The sequence below is a fragment of the Agelaius tricolor genome, unplaced genomic scaffold (assembly GCF_023055355.1).
Source record: "Agelaius tricolor isolate 1412-34295 unplaced genomic scaffold, bAgeTri1.0.p SCAF_4, whole genome shotgun sequence".
NCBI classification, from domain to species: Eukaryota; Metazoa; Chordata; class Aves; order Passeriformes; family Icteridae; genus Agelaius; species Agelaius tricolor.
Genome location: NW_027269264.1, coordinates 53,520,708 through 53,537,235, shown reverse-complemented (window position 1 = coordinate 53,537,235; position 16,528 = coordinate 53,520,708). Strand labels below are relative to the sequence as shown.

Genomic DNA, 16,528 nt, shown 5'->3' with positions numbered 1-16,528 from the left:
CGAGCAGGTATGAAAAAAAACAGCCTGAAACTATTCTGCACAATTTTCGTCCTTCTTCTTGATCCAGGAGACATTTTGGTTGGTGGCAGGATCTTTCAGGCAAACACTTCAATGATATTTTTACTACAAATTATTTTTCCTTTGCAAAAATTTGTGCAAGAGTCTGGGAAATAGTTTTATTTGATCATATATAAAATTTTTTGTCCCTTAGTTTGTAGAGTATTTTGCAGGGGGAAAGGGGTTGTTTTTGTTGCTTTTTTTAATTAAGAAATAAAAGAAAGAAGAAAAAAAAGAAGACAGTTTGTTTTTGAGGCTTCTGGTAGATGGAGACAAGTTCCTCTCTGCCTGAAAAATGCAAGGGCTTGATGCTGTGTGCTCTGTTTGTGTGAAAGAGCTACATGCTGGTGGAGCCAGTGCCAGACCCATTTTCTTTTCCTACAAGCCTTGTGAGAAATTCTACCCTTAACCAAAATAAGTTTTCTTCTCTCATCATATTTTCATTGTTTATCTGAAATAGCCCCAGCGCTGACATAGGAAGAAAAGGGATCCCTGGGTAATGGCCCAGCCCTACAAGGAGCCAAACTCCCTGTTCTCCTTCTGAGAGAAGAGGATGAAGCTGCAGCCAAGCAGAGTGTCTGGGGTACATGGTGCCCCACAGGATGTGTCCCCAGGAAGAAAATAAGGGAAATGAAAGAGGTGGAAAAGGATGCTAAAGCTGCTATCTCATTATCCACTGATTATGCCTGCTCTCTCCCCAATCTGAAAGGAAAACATCTATATTTCTGTAGGATAGCTTAATGCATCCGTGATCAGATAATGTGCATTACAGCCTTCTTTGCTATTCTCAGAAGAGTGCTCTAATGCCCTGCTTATACGTAGGACACACACATCTGTGAGGAAAAATACTGTGTCCTTTGGTTTCATCTCAGATTTGTCCGAAAAGTAACTCCAAGCTTGCAGCCTGCCTCGCAGGAGCACGGGAGGGGAAAAAAGCAGCAGAGCCCACGTCTCCCTGGCTTTTAGGTTAAAAATGACATTAATATGGCAAAGCTTCTTTCAGGACTTCATCATTTCCACCAGCGGAAACGAGACGAAGGCCCCAATCACATATGTGCTCAGACATGCAGAAGCAAATGCCAAAATGAATTAACTGGAATAGCTCTATTAATTTATGCCTCAGCAGTAATGACCTTAAGACACAGAAGAATTATATATTAATTTGTTTCTAGTGTATAACACTGCTAAGTTAACACATTTAGGAGAACACACTTCCCTCACCTCCTGCTGCGGAGGTAAATGAGGCAGTGTCTGATGGTGACAAACCAGACCAGCATTCCACTAGATGGCAGCTGGTGCCTGCACAACCTCCAGGCATATTTTGGTGCAGCAAATACTTTTTTTTTTTTTTCTTCAGTGCTAATCATCTCACAAGCTGGAAAATGGGCCATTTCTCTCCTCCCTCTCCCCCTCTTTGTTGCTCAGTTATTGGGGAGGAATGGGAGAGAGTAAGGGGAGGGGGGGGATCACTTGACCGGCACGGTTTTGTATCAGTCCTCCATCTGCTGTGGAGCTGGCCTGATTTTTTTTAAGCCAACATTCCCTCTGTGCATGCAATGGAAGAGATAAGACCGTGTGTGTGTGTGTGTGTGTGTGTGTGTGTGTGAGTGTGAGTGTGTCTTTGTGGGTGGATGTGGTCAGGGGCAGAGAGAGGGGCTGGTGCTGAGAAGTTTTTCCAGAGGGTTTTGCAGCAGGGGTGGGCAGCAGGCTGAGCTCCTTGGGGAGGAAGGGTGAGGGGCTGGGGTCAGTGAAGGAAGGCCGAGGGGTGAGATGGGCAGGAACATCCCTGCACAACACCCTGACATCTGCATCTGCCTGAGGGAGGCCAGAGCCACAGCCAGGGGGCTGAGTGTCCCAAAGTTTGAGATCACACAATGAGGAGCACAGAAACAGGCTCGTGGGAGCACAGAATCAAAAAATGGATTGAGTTGGAAGGGACCTTAAAGATCATCTCATCATCTCGTTTCACCCCCCTGCCATGAGCAGGGACACTAGATCAGGTTGCTCAAAGTTCCGTCCAGGCTGACATACATAAACCTGACATGTACAAAGATGCTGTCTTCAAGTTTTGTCACTCTTCTGGCCAGGAAATTGTGGGGAAGCAAAGCAACAAAATTGATATGGAGTTTGCTGCTTTTCAGGCCACTATGAGGCATTCTAAACACTTTTCCTCTTCTGCCCAGGCTACATTCCCAGTCCAAAATAGCAGTTGTTTCTGCAGAACTTTCCACTTGAGACTCTGTAGCTTTCAATAACACCTAAGCAGCTTTGTGAATGCTTTCCAGCTTGTGCAGAGGGAAACTGAGGCACAAACCAATGCCTTGCCCAGTGATGATATACATTGTCTTGTTTTTCTCATTTTTCTCCCTTCTGTATGATGGGCATTGCAGCAGACTGAGGTCCCTGCTACTGTAGTCTGGAGAGTGTGACACAGGACAAGGCTGTGAGGCTCCCTTGAGGCAAAAATCTTGTGTTGGGAGAAGGTAGAGAAACATTGGTTCTGAGTATTTAGATTTCTCTGTTACGAGATATACGAAAGGTTAATTTTCCCTTCTCTGAGAAGCAGGTTGCAATCATCAGGTTTTGTTCTGAGCTGGTTTTATCTCCAGCCTCCCCTCCCCTCCTCAGACCCCCCAGCCATGCTAAAGTTTCTCCCTCTCTCTCCAGACCTGCTGCTGCACTGCCAGCACTGATCCTTTATCCCCTGTTCTGCTGCCCCTCTGCAGCAGCTTTTCAGCTCACAGGTTGTTTCAGTTCCACTCCTTACCTCCTTCTCCTCCTCTTCTTCCTTCAAAACAGAAAACAATGACCAGACCCCAATGGCAGCCTCTCTTCAGCTTCAGGGTGTCTCCAGCTCTTTGGCTGCTTCCAAAAAGTTCGATGCATCAGGCAGGAGATGCTGCAACATGCCAAATGTCCCCTGACTAATTTTGCCTTGACTTTCCCAATTCTTCCCTCGTCTCCTGTCGTTTGTAGTTGAGTGCCTTCCACTCGGTCCCAAGACAGCTGATTTCCTCCCTCGGGGCATTGCCAGCTGCCATATATGAGTTTCTCCTATAGAGATTGAATGAAAACATATACTGTGCTGGAGTGTTAACTTGTAATGCAGCTATCAGCAGAAGTACATATCACTCTGGGTGGCATTAGTCAATTATGACAGAAAGCCCATTGGCGACACAAGTCAATTGATAATAAAGCATAATCTCTCTTCCCCCCGTCACATATTTACCAGCCATGAACTACTGTAGCATATTTCCTATTCACAGATGAATGCTCCAGCCGCTCAGATGGGTATTTTTCAGAGCTGAATGCAATCTAGAGGGTTAATGGCTCCAGTGCAGTTGTCTGAGGATAAAGCCACTGCAGGTGCACAGCTAAACGGGGAGTTAATTGGGTAGCAGGTGAACATAAACAGAGAGCACAGAGGGTGTGGAAAAGGCTTCAGTGAGGAGGAAGGACTGGTGGGAATGTGGAGCTGTACAGCCCCAAAATAAAGACGTATCGAACTTTCCTTCCCTGTGCCGCAGTCTTTGTTGCACAGAGCCTCTGCTTTGTGTGTTTTTGCTTGACTCTCCAAAATGCTGCTGCTCTTGCTGTCATGTTCCCAGCCTGGGATGCAGGCAGGAAGCATCCCAGCAGCTGCTGCTGGATTCATCTCCTGCCGTGGGGGCAGCAGAGAGGGGAGGAAGGCTCCCTGAGATGGTGCAGATCGGCTGCTGTGGGGATGCAGAGCCTGAGACTACTGCACTTGTTTCAGGGCATAAAACTGGAGCCTGGGAGATGGAGATGGGAGAGAAGAGAAGCCTAATCAGGCAGCTGGAGACGTCCAACCCTGCCTGTCTTGGCTGGACAGGGCAGTGAGCCGTCAGCCAGGCAGGGATGGGAGCAGTGAGGCACAGAGAGGTGAGCAGGCAAAATGTGGGGAAGGAGAGCTGAGAGAAACCACATCCAGCAGGCACAAGGACCCTGAAAGTGCCAAAATAAAGCAAAACAGGAGTACAGGTGCTGCAGCCTTAGGAGGTCAGCCAGTGGAATGGGGTCTCAATCCTCCCTGGTGAGGGGAATGAGCTCCCACAGCAAGCTCAGAGCAGGGGTGACACCACCAGCTAGATCTGGGTTGTCCATCACAAGCCATGTCCAAAGTGAGACACTGCAGAGAGTCTCACCCGTTTCTTGGACCCATCAGCTCCACACTCTTGTGTAGAGGAGGGCTGTGCCCCCATCACCTGTGCTGTAGGGCAGCAGTGCCTATTGGAAGGGCCAGCTGACCCCCAGACAGCCATCCAAGCAAACCTCCACAGTGACCTCAAAGGCCATCTGACACCCCCCCTCTGAGCTTTCTGTGAGTTTGGTGCTTCACTGCTACACCCTGTCTTCCCAAAGCGTGTGACAGGGAGCAGCATGAGCAGGCACTGCTAGGCAGGGCTGTGCTGGTGGGGTGGCTGCTGCACTGTTATTTAAAGCTAGTTGAGACAAAGTAATCCTGCTTCCAATTTTGTTTCCTGTGTCCTTAAATCAACCGCTCCAGACAGGTCAGTGGTTTTTAATGAGAAAAAAAAAAAAAAGACCGAGCAGGATTTTAAATTTTTTCTTTTCTTTGAAAATCAGACCTGAATTCTTTTAATTGGCACAACTCCTGGCTCTCGTGAGAGCGCACTGTGGCTGTGGTCTTTCATGCTGTGCTCCTTCAGAGTCCCCCAGCTGATGGTGGGGCACAGGGCAAGCTGTGTCCTCATCCTGCCCCACTCTGCTCCACTGGCAGCCTCTCATGCTCCCCCCACCCTTCCTTTAGAAGGTCCAGGGACCTCCCTTGCAGTGGGACCTCCATCCTTGTGTGGGATGGAGAGGAGCAAGGGGTGCTCCCAGGGACAGCCAGGCCCTCCCAGCTCCGGAGGCGAGGCAGCAGCAGGGCCACCTTCATGGTTGAGTTCCCCCTCGCAGCCTGTGCTTTATCTGGATATTGATAACCCGAATAGCTCTCCTAATCAGCCGGTAATGGATTCCACCGGGAGTGCCTTATTTATCTAGCACCTCTCCCAACTTCAGTCCTCTGTCTCCTTGCCACTACTGGCCAGCCCCCTGCTCTGGGCAGGCGCCTCTCATTTGTCAGAGCAGGGCAGTGTTCCTCTGCCACCAGCTCCTCTGTGGCAGCACATCCTCTCCCAGATACTTCAAGGCGGATGAGGTGTTTTAAGCCAGATGAGATGGGGGATTTGGTTCTGTTCTCACCTAATGGGGCTGCATTAAGGAGAGCAAACACATCTGTTCTTCACCCTCCCTTCTGGCCGCACGGTCGAGGCGCACCGTGCTGTGGCAGCCTCCATGAGCAGTGGGAGGGCACAGATCTCTTTGTCTCCATGCCTGCAGATCTATGCACATGTGTGGGCTCTCCTATCCGTGTGTTTTTACCTAAAATTTGGCAACATTTTTTTTCTTTTCATCCTCCAGCCCATGAGTCACTCCATATTCCTCAGTGAATGAACCTCCAAGCGTGACACGGTTTGGTGTACCCCAAGCTCTGTGCAGTGACCCTCATATTAAGTCTGGAAATAGTGTCTTTATGTGGCTTTTTAGACCTGAAAACCTCAGTCAGTGTCTGTACTGGCTCTCATGTGTGACATAGAAATGCTCTCTTTTATTTTCTTTCTGTTGTTTCTAGGTAGTCTTGTAGGAAAAGGGAGCTTGGCCACTGCCTTCAGTAGGAGCAGACTTTTGCCCTACAGGCAGTAGACAGTGTCTCGTGTTTCCCTGTCTAAAGGCCAGGTGCAAAAGCAATTCCTGGTCTGGGATGTGTCTGCTCTCTAGAAACACACAGGTTGGCTGTCGACACCTACATTAAGCCAATGGCTTCTGACACTCAAATAGCAGCATGAAGATAAAGGATGTTTCACAACTCATCTTTTGTTTTTCTTCTTTTCTTTCTTTTTTTTTTTTTTTTTTTTTCTCCAGTCAAAACCTGTATATCAGCAAAAGATTCAATGTGGCACAAGAACAGCTCATTACCTTACTGCCTCCAAAAGTTATTTTGTGTTGGGAAATAACTTCTCTAGGAGTGTTGAAGCACGCCTATGGAAATCACCTTGTCACACCCAGGAGCACTTGGCCTCCTAATCCTTTTCTACAATCCAGGAAACTGAGGCACAGACAAGCAAAACACTTCAGCCACCATCACACACCTGGACCCAGCAGGACTTTTTTTTTCCTTACCTTGGAAACACAGACTGGCTTACCTGGAACGGATGGAGTTATGTGACTGTAAAATTGCTGTGAATGAGGACGAGTCTGGGCTCCAGGAGTCCTGCCTCCCAAATCCCTGTTCTAAATACCTCACTGTCATAAAAAGCTGACTTTAAAAATAGCGTGCACAACTTTGTGCGTGGAGAAGCCAGCAATTTACACAGCTGAGCAAATCACAGAAAACTCTAAACAGGGAGTAGAAAAATATTTACACTTCCAAGGCCTGAGTGTAAATTGAAGAAGTACATCCCATTAATGGGAGTTTATGCACATTGATACATTTCATTTTTCCCTGAAATGCTGAAAATGAAACACTGAGACATAAACGTACCAGGAGTTGATCAGTGTTGCTGCTTCTGCACCTGCCTGCCAGATCACAATCAGGTGAAGAAGTGAAATATAATTCATGCATTGCCTTGGCACTGGGAAGGACAGAAGGTGGTCGGGGTGGTCCTTGGCCCTGTTTTGTCATTTTACCCAGCTCTCTGTGGTGGAGTTTTCCCTGATTCCTATCAGTGTAAAGGAAGTCATAGTTGGACTTTCCAGATCCTCCACTCATGCAAACCCACTGGTTTAATTTCCATCACAGGAGAATCTCTTCTAATACCTTTAAAAGTCAAGTGTGAGGTATAGGGAGAAGAGGACATGAGCTACCAGTCAGCTGAACACTGCTTCTGGTTATTCCTACAGCCCCAAAGGTGGCTCATGCCTCCCTGCTCACCACAGGCATCACAGTCCACCCTCCCTGAGCAATTCCCACCAGTGACCCTGACAGAAATTAAATATGTGCTGGGAAAAATCAGCAGTGATGACAAATCTGCCCAGAAAAGACAAGTGGTGCTTATCAGAGCAGGTATTGCAAAAACTGACATTTAAGTTGGATCTGGGGCCTGCCTAAGAAAAGCTTTGGATTGCTTCTCAAGGAAGAAATAGATTTCCAGGCTCTGTTTAATTTTCCTACCTTGTTTGTACCTTCTTTATACACAAATATAAGCTGTAGCTGCTATAGCTTCTTCACATACCCCTGTGTATGTACATTAGCTTGCTGTAGCTACTGAAGGAAGACCTGGAGAGTTGCCTCAGCTTATAAAAATCTCATGTCCCATTTGGGATGGGTGGAGCCCACTCTTGTAGGAGTATTTTGGTTGCTGTTTACAGAGTACTGTTGTTTTCAGAGACATTTCTGTTGAGATCATCTTCTTGTTAAGTTTTACCTAAGGAAATAACTTTTTCAGTCACTGATCAGCCAAGGTGATAGTTAATGCTGAACCAAGGCATTAGAAAGCTATTTGGATGTCCTTCTTTCTCCATACTAATTTTATCCTGAAAAGACTTAAATAATTGCCTTTTTTCTGGGACACTTCCGCCAAAATGCTGGGGAATTTCACAGAAAAGAGCAGCCTATGTGTACAGAAATTGCCTGGGGAGGGCCCATGCTGCTCCAAAATGTTGGGGTTACCTCCTCGTTTATCAACATGGGGTTGGAGATTTAGGAAATGGGATGTCTCAGGAGGGGACTGGAAAGTGGAGAAGGCTGTGGTTTATGTTGGGATTGGAGCAGGGGAAGGAGAAGGCAAGAAAAGCCACAGAAGAAGGGGACCAGAGTGGCAGTGAGCTGGCACTGAGCTGGAAGTGACAGGTGACAACAGGAGCAGCGCCAGTTCATTAAGACAGTCTTTAAAATGTTTGCTGGCTGAAAACTCCATGTGACAGGTTGGGGAATGATTGACACCAATCAAATCCTCACCTTTTGCAACAGAAGGTGTCTGGTATGGCCAAAGTGTTAAATCCCTAGCAATTTCCCTGACCATAGTGTCACGGCAGTCAGAGGCAGGGCCAAGCTGAAGGGTGCAGACAGATCCTATAAATTTGATTTAAAACATCAAGAATTCATCACAGTTGGCTCACCAGTCCAGTTCTGTAGGTGAAGCAGGATTTAAGGCATGATCAATACTCCTGCAGACGACCTTACTGCTGAGGGTGGGGAGAGGTAATGGGGCTGGAGCAACAGCAATAACTAATGAAAGAGCTAAAGAAGCTGCCCTCCTACCTTAGAGGGGAGAGAGGGGCTTTTTAGGCCTTGCCCTTCACTCTAATCTTGTCCCCTGTCCCTTCAGGCCCTATAATTGATCATTTAGGGACAGAGGTCAAAGTGTCAATACAATTAGGTAGCTGCTGTTGCTTATATGTACATGACATCTAGAAAATGGTATGTGACAGGAGTCAGGAGAAAGAGGACAAAAAGAAAAAAAAATGAATAAAAATTAGTGGGTTTGCATTTAGAGGATGTATTTTGGGGGGATCAGGAAATTGCTAGGTCTTGTGTAAATGAACTGCAAGACTAAACTGTGAGGGTACTTCTCTCTTTTAGTTGATTGTGTTGAAATGCACCATCTCCTGAACAATTCTGTTTAGCCTGGTTGTTGTTATTGGTGTTGGCAGCTTGGGAGAGACAAACAGTTCTTTTTCCTTCTTCCTCCTAAGAATTTTTAACCTAGCTGTTGTTAAAGATTCATCATGCTTAAAAACACCCAATGCTGACTTCTCATTACTCCCTACCTAAAACCACTGCAGAATCCTCTTAGCAGTTATTTATTATGCTCATCTTGTAGATTGCTTTCTGGGACACAGCGAAGTTGTGGGCAAAGATTTCAGTTCTGTCTTTATGCAGGAGAGCCAGGACTGCTTTCCTCCTCAATTCCAGCCCTGTGGATTGAGGATTTGGAGGCAGAGGAGTGAAGTGGGGTGCATGCCCATGAGTGAGAGGGAAAAGGTGAGAGGTGAGGGGACCTCAGCAAGGTCCCGTGGGCTCTGTGGGAACACCAAGTAAACCCCAACTCACGTGCCTTGCTTCATGGGTTAATTTCAGCAAAAGATAATAAAGAGAAGGGAAATTTAAGTTAAATCCTTCCTAGAACCAGTGCAAATTTGATGAAGGGTTAAAATTCAGGAAGGGTGTCTTAGGTGGATGCTCCTGCCTAGCTGTGGTGCACTGATCATATTTCCCTTCCCATCCCTGTTTTCTGAGTGGATCGCAGGGTTTGTTCTAAACATGCTGCAAGATCTCAGTACTAAATGTGCTATATAACAACTCAGTATAATTGCCCAAGGATGAATGTTGTGCTAGCACAGTGTCCAGAAAGTATTTTCCTCCATAGAGAGGATATCTGTATGTCATGCCAAGAAATGTGGATTGGGCCAGTACAGGCTGGAAGCTTCTCCAGACTTTCTGCAGGAAGGCAGAGGCTATCTGTCAGCACAGACACAAAACGAAACAAACAAACAAACAGAAAAATATTTAGATGAAAAGCCCTTTAACACACTAAACAGAATGCCTAGAGGAGAGTGTTCCTCTTCATCATTTAATCACACACAGACCTAAGCCAGAAGTTTGCTGGAATTTGACATACGAGGCTGAAGGCTGGTGGAGCTCTGAGGCACTCACGAGCTCTCACTGTGGGCTCTGGGAAGGATCAGCTGTCAAAAAGCATCTCTGTTGTTTCAGACCTGTTGCCCACGAACTCCACTTAGGCTTTTCATTTCCTGGTGGAAGACAATAAAAACCTCTTACAAAGACAGCCAAAATTGCTAGAGAATCTTCTTTTCAAAAGCAAAACCTGGAAGTTTAGCCTTTGGGAAATTCATTTTCTATTGAGATGTAATTTGTGGAGTTTTTAAAGAGCAACTTTGGATTTTCAGGTTTAAGAGGATTTGAAGAAAGGCAACAAAGTATAAATCAGAGAGATGAAACTTTTTCCCCCTAAATGTTCCTCTTGACATGCTTTTGAATGTCATAAGGAATGTATTTTTGCCTGAAAACTAGTGTTTGTCAATATACAGTATTCCATTGCTCCTTGGAAATATGAGCAAGAGATTAAAATTCAGATCTGTAGAAGGCATCAGTGTACATCTCTGAGGCCAGCAACAGCTCCTTTTATCTGATGGCAGCACGGTCCATAGGATACAATGCTTGAGGCTTCTCATCCTGTCCAGAAAAGGCAGAAATGGAGATTTTCTCTACCCAGTTTAGGATGTGGTACTCAGAGCACCATTTTGATAATACCAGCTGCTAGGAATTTTTGAACCTGTGAAGCAAGTTTGGGATTTTTACAGGAAGGCACCCGATTTTTCAAGGTTTTTTGCCCAGCATGATGCCTTTTTTTCCTCACATGTGTGTAGCTCCCATTTTCCAAGCTATGATGTGAAGGAATGGACAGACATTCCCTTCCAGGTGTTCCATCCACCTCCACTGCATTGGAAAAGGTCTGTGATATTTACTGCTCCTATGGATCAGACACAAAAGAATGCCAGAGTTCCATAGGATCTTGGAAGTGAAAACTGAGCAGAGGCACTAGAGAAAGGGGTGTTTGGAGAAACAGTCCCTCCCAGAGCTGCTGTCTACAAATACCTGGATTTTTCTCCCTTGATTTCCACTTGCTTGTGAGGACTGCTGTCAGCAGGGATTAGGGCACTCCAGAGTTAGTGTGGGTGATACATGACGTGTCTCTAGACCCAAGCAGGAGCCCGTGGCAGAGGGTAAAGTCTTCCTCCTCCCACAGCCATCTTTCAGAGGAGGGCACTGCAGGTGTTTGTGGTGTTTTACGTGCTTAGCCAAGCTCCTTCTCTCATTTCCATCAACAGGAGCGGGCATGAGGATCAGGCCTTTGTTTAATTCCCTTCCCATATTGATAGAGAGGCATGTCTGCGTGCACACCACAACCCATGAGTGCGTTGCTGTCCCTCGAGGAAAGAGACTCATTGAATAATCCTTTTTGTTTAGTATTATTAAGTGGACCGTGGCCCCAATTCTGCTTGTTTTGTTGCTATTCCTTCGGGACGAGAGAGGTGGCCTTGTTCACACCACTGACTTTCAACATGGTGAGCAAGATTTAAAGAAATATAAGCCCCTTCGAGAGAGGAAGGGTTGCACAGCAGAGCTGAATAATGGGCTTTAATAGGCAAACCAAACAGTTAAATAAAAGATGCACACGGCATGCTAAAACTTAAGGAATGCATATTCAATGCAATGCATTATTAAATACAACGGTGAACATATGGGTGCCTACAATTAATGTATATAAATAGCTGATAAAATTGCTCAGTATTAGAAAGCTAGCGGCAAAAATGACCTCATATGTCAAGCAGACAAGCAGGCAGTTACCATTTTCTTTGTACACCTTACAGATGATAAATTAGTTTTATGGTCTGCATGGGGCCCTTATCACATTACGGCACCAAGTGTTTGATAAAGAAAAAAAATGCCTCAGCTAAAAATCGAACTGAAATTTGGAGTCCCCGTAGACCTCATTTTTTTAACGTAAAGAATTTTAACCAACTTCCTTTTGGAAAGATTTATTGCTCTAAAGAGAAATGTGTATCTCTATCCTATGTGCTTTTATTACAACTTCTTCTCTTCCCTTCTTCTTCTTTTTTATTTTTTTTTCCTCCCCCTGACATTAGGTATAATATAAGACTGCTGTAACAGATTCATTATTGATTGGGGGATTTAGTGGTTACAGCACAGGGAAGGGGCAAGCAGGACTCCTGGGTTCTGCTTCTGTCTTTTTTTACTGACCTTGGGTGAGCTGTTTCAGCACCCTGAGACTCAGTTTCTCCACCTCAAAAACAGGAAAGTTTTCACTGTTAGGCAGAAGTATTCACTGTGCCCAGAAATCCCACAGGAAATCCAGGCACTGAGCTTGTCCTGCAGCCAGTGGTGAGGAGGGATTCTGTAGTGGAGGCTGTACCCTGGGACACATGGTGCTGCAGCTCAGAAATTAGTTTCCTCCTTTACAAAGGGAAAAGGATGAAGAGATGAATTTGCCAAGACATCCAGCAGTTTTGCCTCTGCTAACCCTCTACTTTTGACTGACCTTTTCTTGCTTTCATCAATCTCTGCTCTGCTGGCACATGAGGGTACCTTATGGGCATATCTTCCAAACCTTATATCCCTTTTCCAGGGCTAAAAAAAAGGTGTTTTGAGATCCAGTGAGGGAGCTGGGAGGCACTCATGAGCCTGCTGCTGTACCCAGAGGCTGGTGTCAGGGGTGGGGATGCACTCACCCCTCATCCCCTGTTGGGAGGCACTCAACAACACTGTCTTGATGTACACTGCACGAGGTGCAGCAGTTTTCAGATGAAGCAAAGCAATGTCAGAGCCAGCCCATGGCTCCTTCTCCTCCTAGTCTGAAAAATGTCTCTTTATAGAGATATCTTTAGTCAGTACCAGTTTCCCAGTTTTAACCAGTTATTTTGAGTTATTCAATGAAATTCACTCCAGTTGTAATTCCATAAAAACCAATCTTTTATTTTTTCCCTTCACTCAAACTGGTGTTTTATCTGGTAAGGAGATACTAGACAGAATTATTTTCACTCTGAGGGGGCTGAGGCCCTGACTCAGGTTGCCCAGAGAAGCTGTGTCTGCTCCATCCACCCTGGAAGGTCCAAGGCAATGCTGGACGGGACTGGGAGCAAATTGGGCTATTGGACAGTTGCCCATGGCAATTATCAGTTGCAACTGATAATTTTTAAGGTCCTTTCCAATCCAAACCATTCTGGAATTCTGTTCCAGGCAATTGGTAACACTATGTAGATTTTTGGTCAAATATTCTGTGGCTAAGTTTAGTTATTGATGTTTGTCTGTTTTTCTGAATCTTCCCCCACCAATGTAAATAATTAGCTACTTGCAGAACAGTTTTTTAGGATAATTTTGGATGGGAAAACACTACTCACATTTAATCACTTGCTGAAATCACTAAGACATTAAAATTTAAGCTTGTGCTTAAAAGTAAGCACAGAGTTAAACACCTTTATGAATTTAATTAACACATTCTTGCCATGCAATGAAGTTGAAAATACCTTTGGAAGTCCCTCTATAAAAATGAGTAATGTTGTATTTCCCCACTGACAAATCTCTACTAAAATGCCATACAATGAAAGAAGAATTTATAGCTGTAAACACGGCTTGCAAAGAGGGAGGCAACCTCCAGAATTTAGCAATCACATTTGTTAAGGTTTCTCTAAAGCCTAAACTCCCAATTAACAAGCAAATCATCATCAGACAGTCAGTGAATGGCAAATTCATTCTATTCAACATCTTTTCAGAAGTGGATTTTGTGCACTTATCTCCATGAAAACCCAGCAGGAAAGTTTTCCATGAGAATGATCCTACATCTGCCTGGCTTTAATGACTGTAATGGCAAGCAATATTCTACAATTACTTTGGTGATCTCATTTCAAGCATGCAAATCATATTATTTAAGAGCCCAGCAAAAGTCATTTATTTCTTGGAACTGCCAGCTAACTTTGGTGGGGTGAGGAAACGCTGCGCTTGGAATTAAAAGCCCTGATGTCTTGTAACCTTCCACGGTGGAGTTATAAAATTTGTCCAACAAGGTCAGGCAAGAAATCCTGAAAATGAGTCAGAGAGAAAGAGAGAGAAGAGTGGGGGAGCCACCACCCTGTATTGTTCACTACTAACTCACCTGGGTGTTCTCTTAGCGGAGTGAAGGGTTCATAACTGGCTCATCTAATGGCAAAAAAAAAAAAAAAAAAAACTGAACACAAAGTAATCCCAGAAAGACTTCTGGGAAACAAGATCCTTTCATTGTTGCTGTGACCATTCTGTAAAGCTGATGGATATCTTTTCTGGGTCTGTTGTCGACAAAGCCAATAATTGTTTTCATCCTGGATTATTTGGGTGTATATATACAGTTGCAGTTCTGCTAACTCCTACATCAAGATGTGGATAATATCTTAAAGTCTATTTCCTGTTGGTACAGCTGTCTGTCTTTACTATCCTCTTCTTTTTTCTTTTTATGGGATGGCAAAGCCAGGCTTATTAGGCTAAAGCTGTCAATAAATTTTGAGACCATAAAGAAAATATAGTTGCCCTTACACAGTCTATTTCCAGCTTATGCTTTGTTTGTTAATTTTGTTTCAATGTTTGTCTCTTTGCTTGTTTGTTAACTTAACCCATGTGGAGACTCAGTGAATGGTGTGACAACATATATATGACAAGAACAATTAACCAGGTATATCACCTGAGTGATACCATTCACCTCAGGTTGCCAATCCTGTATAAGCCTGATAAAACCTGCCCAAAAACCAAACCAAACCAAACCAAACCAAACCAATCCAAACCACAACAAACCACAAATATCTAACAAACAAACAAAACAACACAAAAAAAGGCAACCAAAAAAAAAAAAACCCAAAAGAACCAAAAGAAATCCCAAAAATAACCCAAAAAACCAAAACAAAAAAATCCTAAACAAAAACTCCCAAAACAAAACAAAAAACCCAAACAACTACCTACTAATTATAGTGTTGTTTATTTTCTTTTGGAAATAAACCTTGGTCACTCTCTTTATTGTTCTGTCCCTATTTTCCCCCTTGTTCCAGCTGCTTAAGGTAGGTGTGAGCAGGCCAGGGGGGAGACAAAACTTCTTTCTGCAATGCTTCATATCAAAGCTTTGAAGATTTATGCTATACCCATGTCTCAGCTATCTCATTTTATCACAGTTACAAAGGGAAAAGATTTTGTGGAAATTGATTATTAGTTTCACAAGAGAGAGTTGATTTAAAAATGGCTAACCAGACTGCTGAGCAGAATTTCTCCATGTGGGAGGAGATGTACTCCTTAACAGGAGGTTAAGAAAGAGATGTGAGGGCCTTAGAAAAGCAAAGGGAAGGTTCCTCCCTGTCATCTTCTTTCTTGAGCCTCATCCTTTCATCCTTTGCCAGCAGCCTTCCTGCCTCTGCAAGATTTCAGGGTGAGCAGTCCTCGGGTGATGAGCTGCTGGAACTGCACCCAGGGAATTTTGTGTATGAAAGTGCTAAAGCTTCACACAGACACCTTTCCTTCCCTGTTTGGTCTTTCACTGGTCAAAACGAACAATATTAATTCTGTTCTTACTCACAAAGGTATTAAATCAAAATAAACCTGAAACTTCTCCACTGAAGTGTGCCAGACTGTTACACCAAATACCCACTCATTCAGCATATTTAGAGTAACAAGTTTGTAGCCTTCAGTTGTAGATCTCCATCTGCAAGATATTCTGTCTTCTTAGTCACTGAAATCAGCGGGGCTTAAGCTCTTTGAAATTTTTATAGGTTTGAGACATTTACTGGTGAATTATATTGCAGAGTTATTTAATGTCTGAGCACAAGTGATTAAAATACTACATCACTTACAGCGCTTTTGTTCTGTGTTATTCATGCCCATGCTGGAGTCTCTAAGTCTGCTTGCCAGTTTACTCATCTTAGCTTGGCCACTGTGCTTCAGTGACTCTGTTTCAGTCAGGTGAGTGACCTTGTTTTAGGTTGTATTGAGGGCTACATGGTTTTGGGGAAAAGTGATGTCCCTTATTATGTATATAATAGTAACCAAGATTTTTCAGAAACAAATTAAGGACACAAATCTTACCCTCAAGAGTTTATGATTTGAATGGATCTATAACATGATGAATGAACACAATAGAAGCAGAAGGAGGAAAGAAAAATATAGGGTCAAGCATCACTAGAAAAATCTGTGTTGTTTCATTGATGAATTACACATACATTTACTGGCTCTATTTCGAGTGTTATGGAGTGTAATTGGTATTGTATGTACATATACATGAAAGATGACCCAGTGATAAGATTGCTAGAAATCAGCTGCTGCTCCTGCTAATGCAGCAAATCTGTTATGTGGTATATATATTTTTATATATGTATTATTAAATCCATAAAATAATTTAATATTTTTTTTCTAAAGATACAGTCCTCTGAGTGACTGGCATTTGGCATGCTCTCAGCAGCATGTCAGACATTCTTGGATGACACAGCACAACTGGCTTTTCAAGGAATGGGGATGCCAAGGTTTTAACACAAAAATTACTTCTGCCCAGTGTGAATCAATAACTCTATTCTTTCATTAGTCACTCACACTTTGAGCCCATGACACTTGGTCTGCTTGACCTTATTTATCCCACCATGGAGTTCATGGTAAAGAAAGCCATTGACAACCAAACAGCATCAATAACTGTGATCCCTGCATCTTCCAACCCAGAGAAACATACCCTAAATTATGATTTCAGATAGTGCTGTTAACCCTAGACTGTTTTTGATTACCAACTTTATAGGGGATAATTATTAATTATAAATTATTCTTGATTGGAAGGGCTTAGGAAATGTCTCTAAGATCCTAGGCACATCCTAGGAAGAAGGGAAGTCACAGAGTCACGGAACCATA

General features: G+C 44.0%; 1 long non-coding RNA gene across 1 annotated transcript in view; it reads left to right on the top strand.

The window, feature by feature from the left end:
• LOC139589376 (uncharacterized) overlaps positions 1-14,454 on the top strand; it is a 102,035-nt gene extending 87,581 nt beyond the window's left edge. The window contains exon 2 of the long non-coding RNA XR_011679003.1: positions 6,007-14,454. This is a non-coding gene — a long non-coding RNA (uncharacterized lncRNA). The remainder of the gene's footprint in view (positions 1-6,006) is intronic.
• Positions 14,455-16,528: the final 2,074 nt, after the last annotated feature.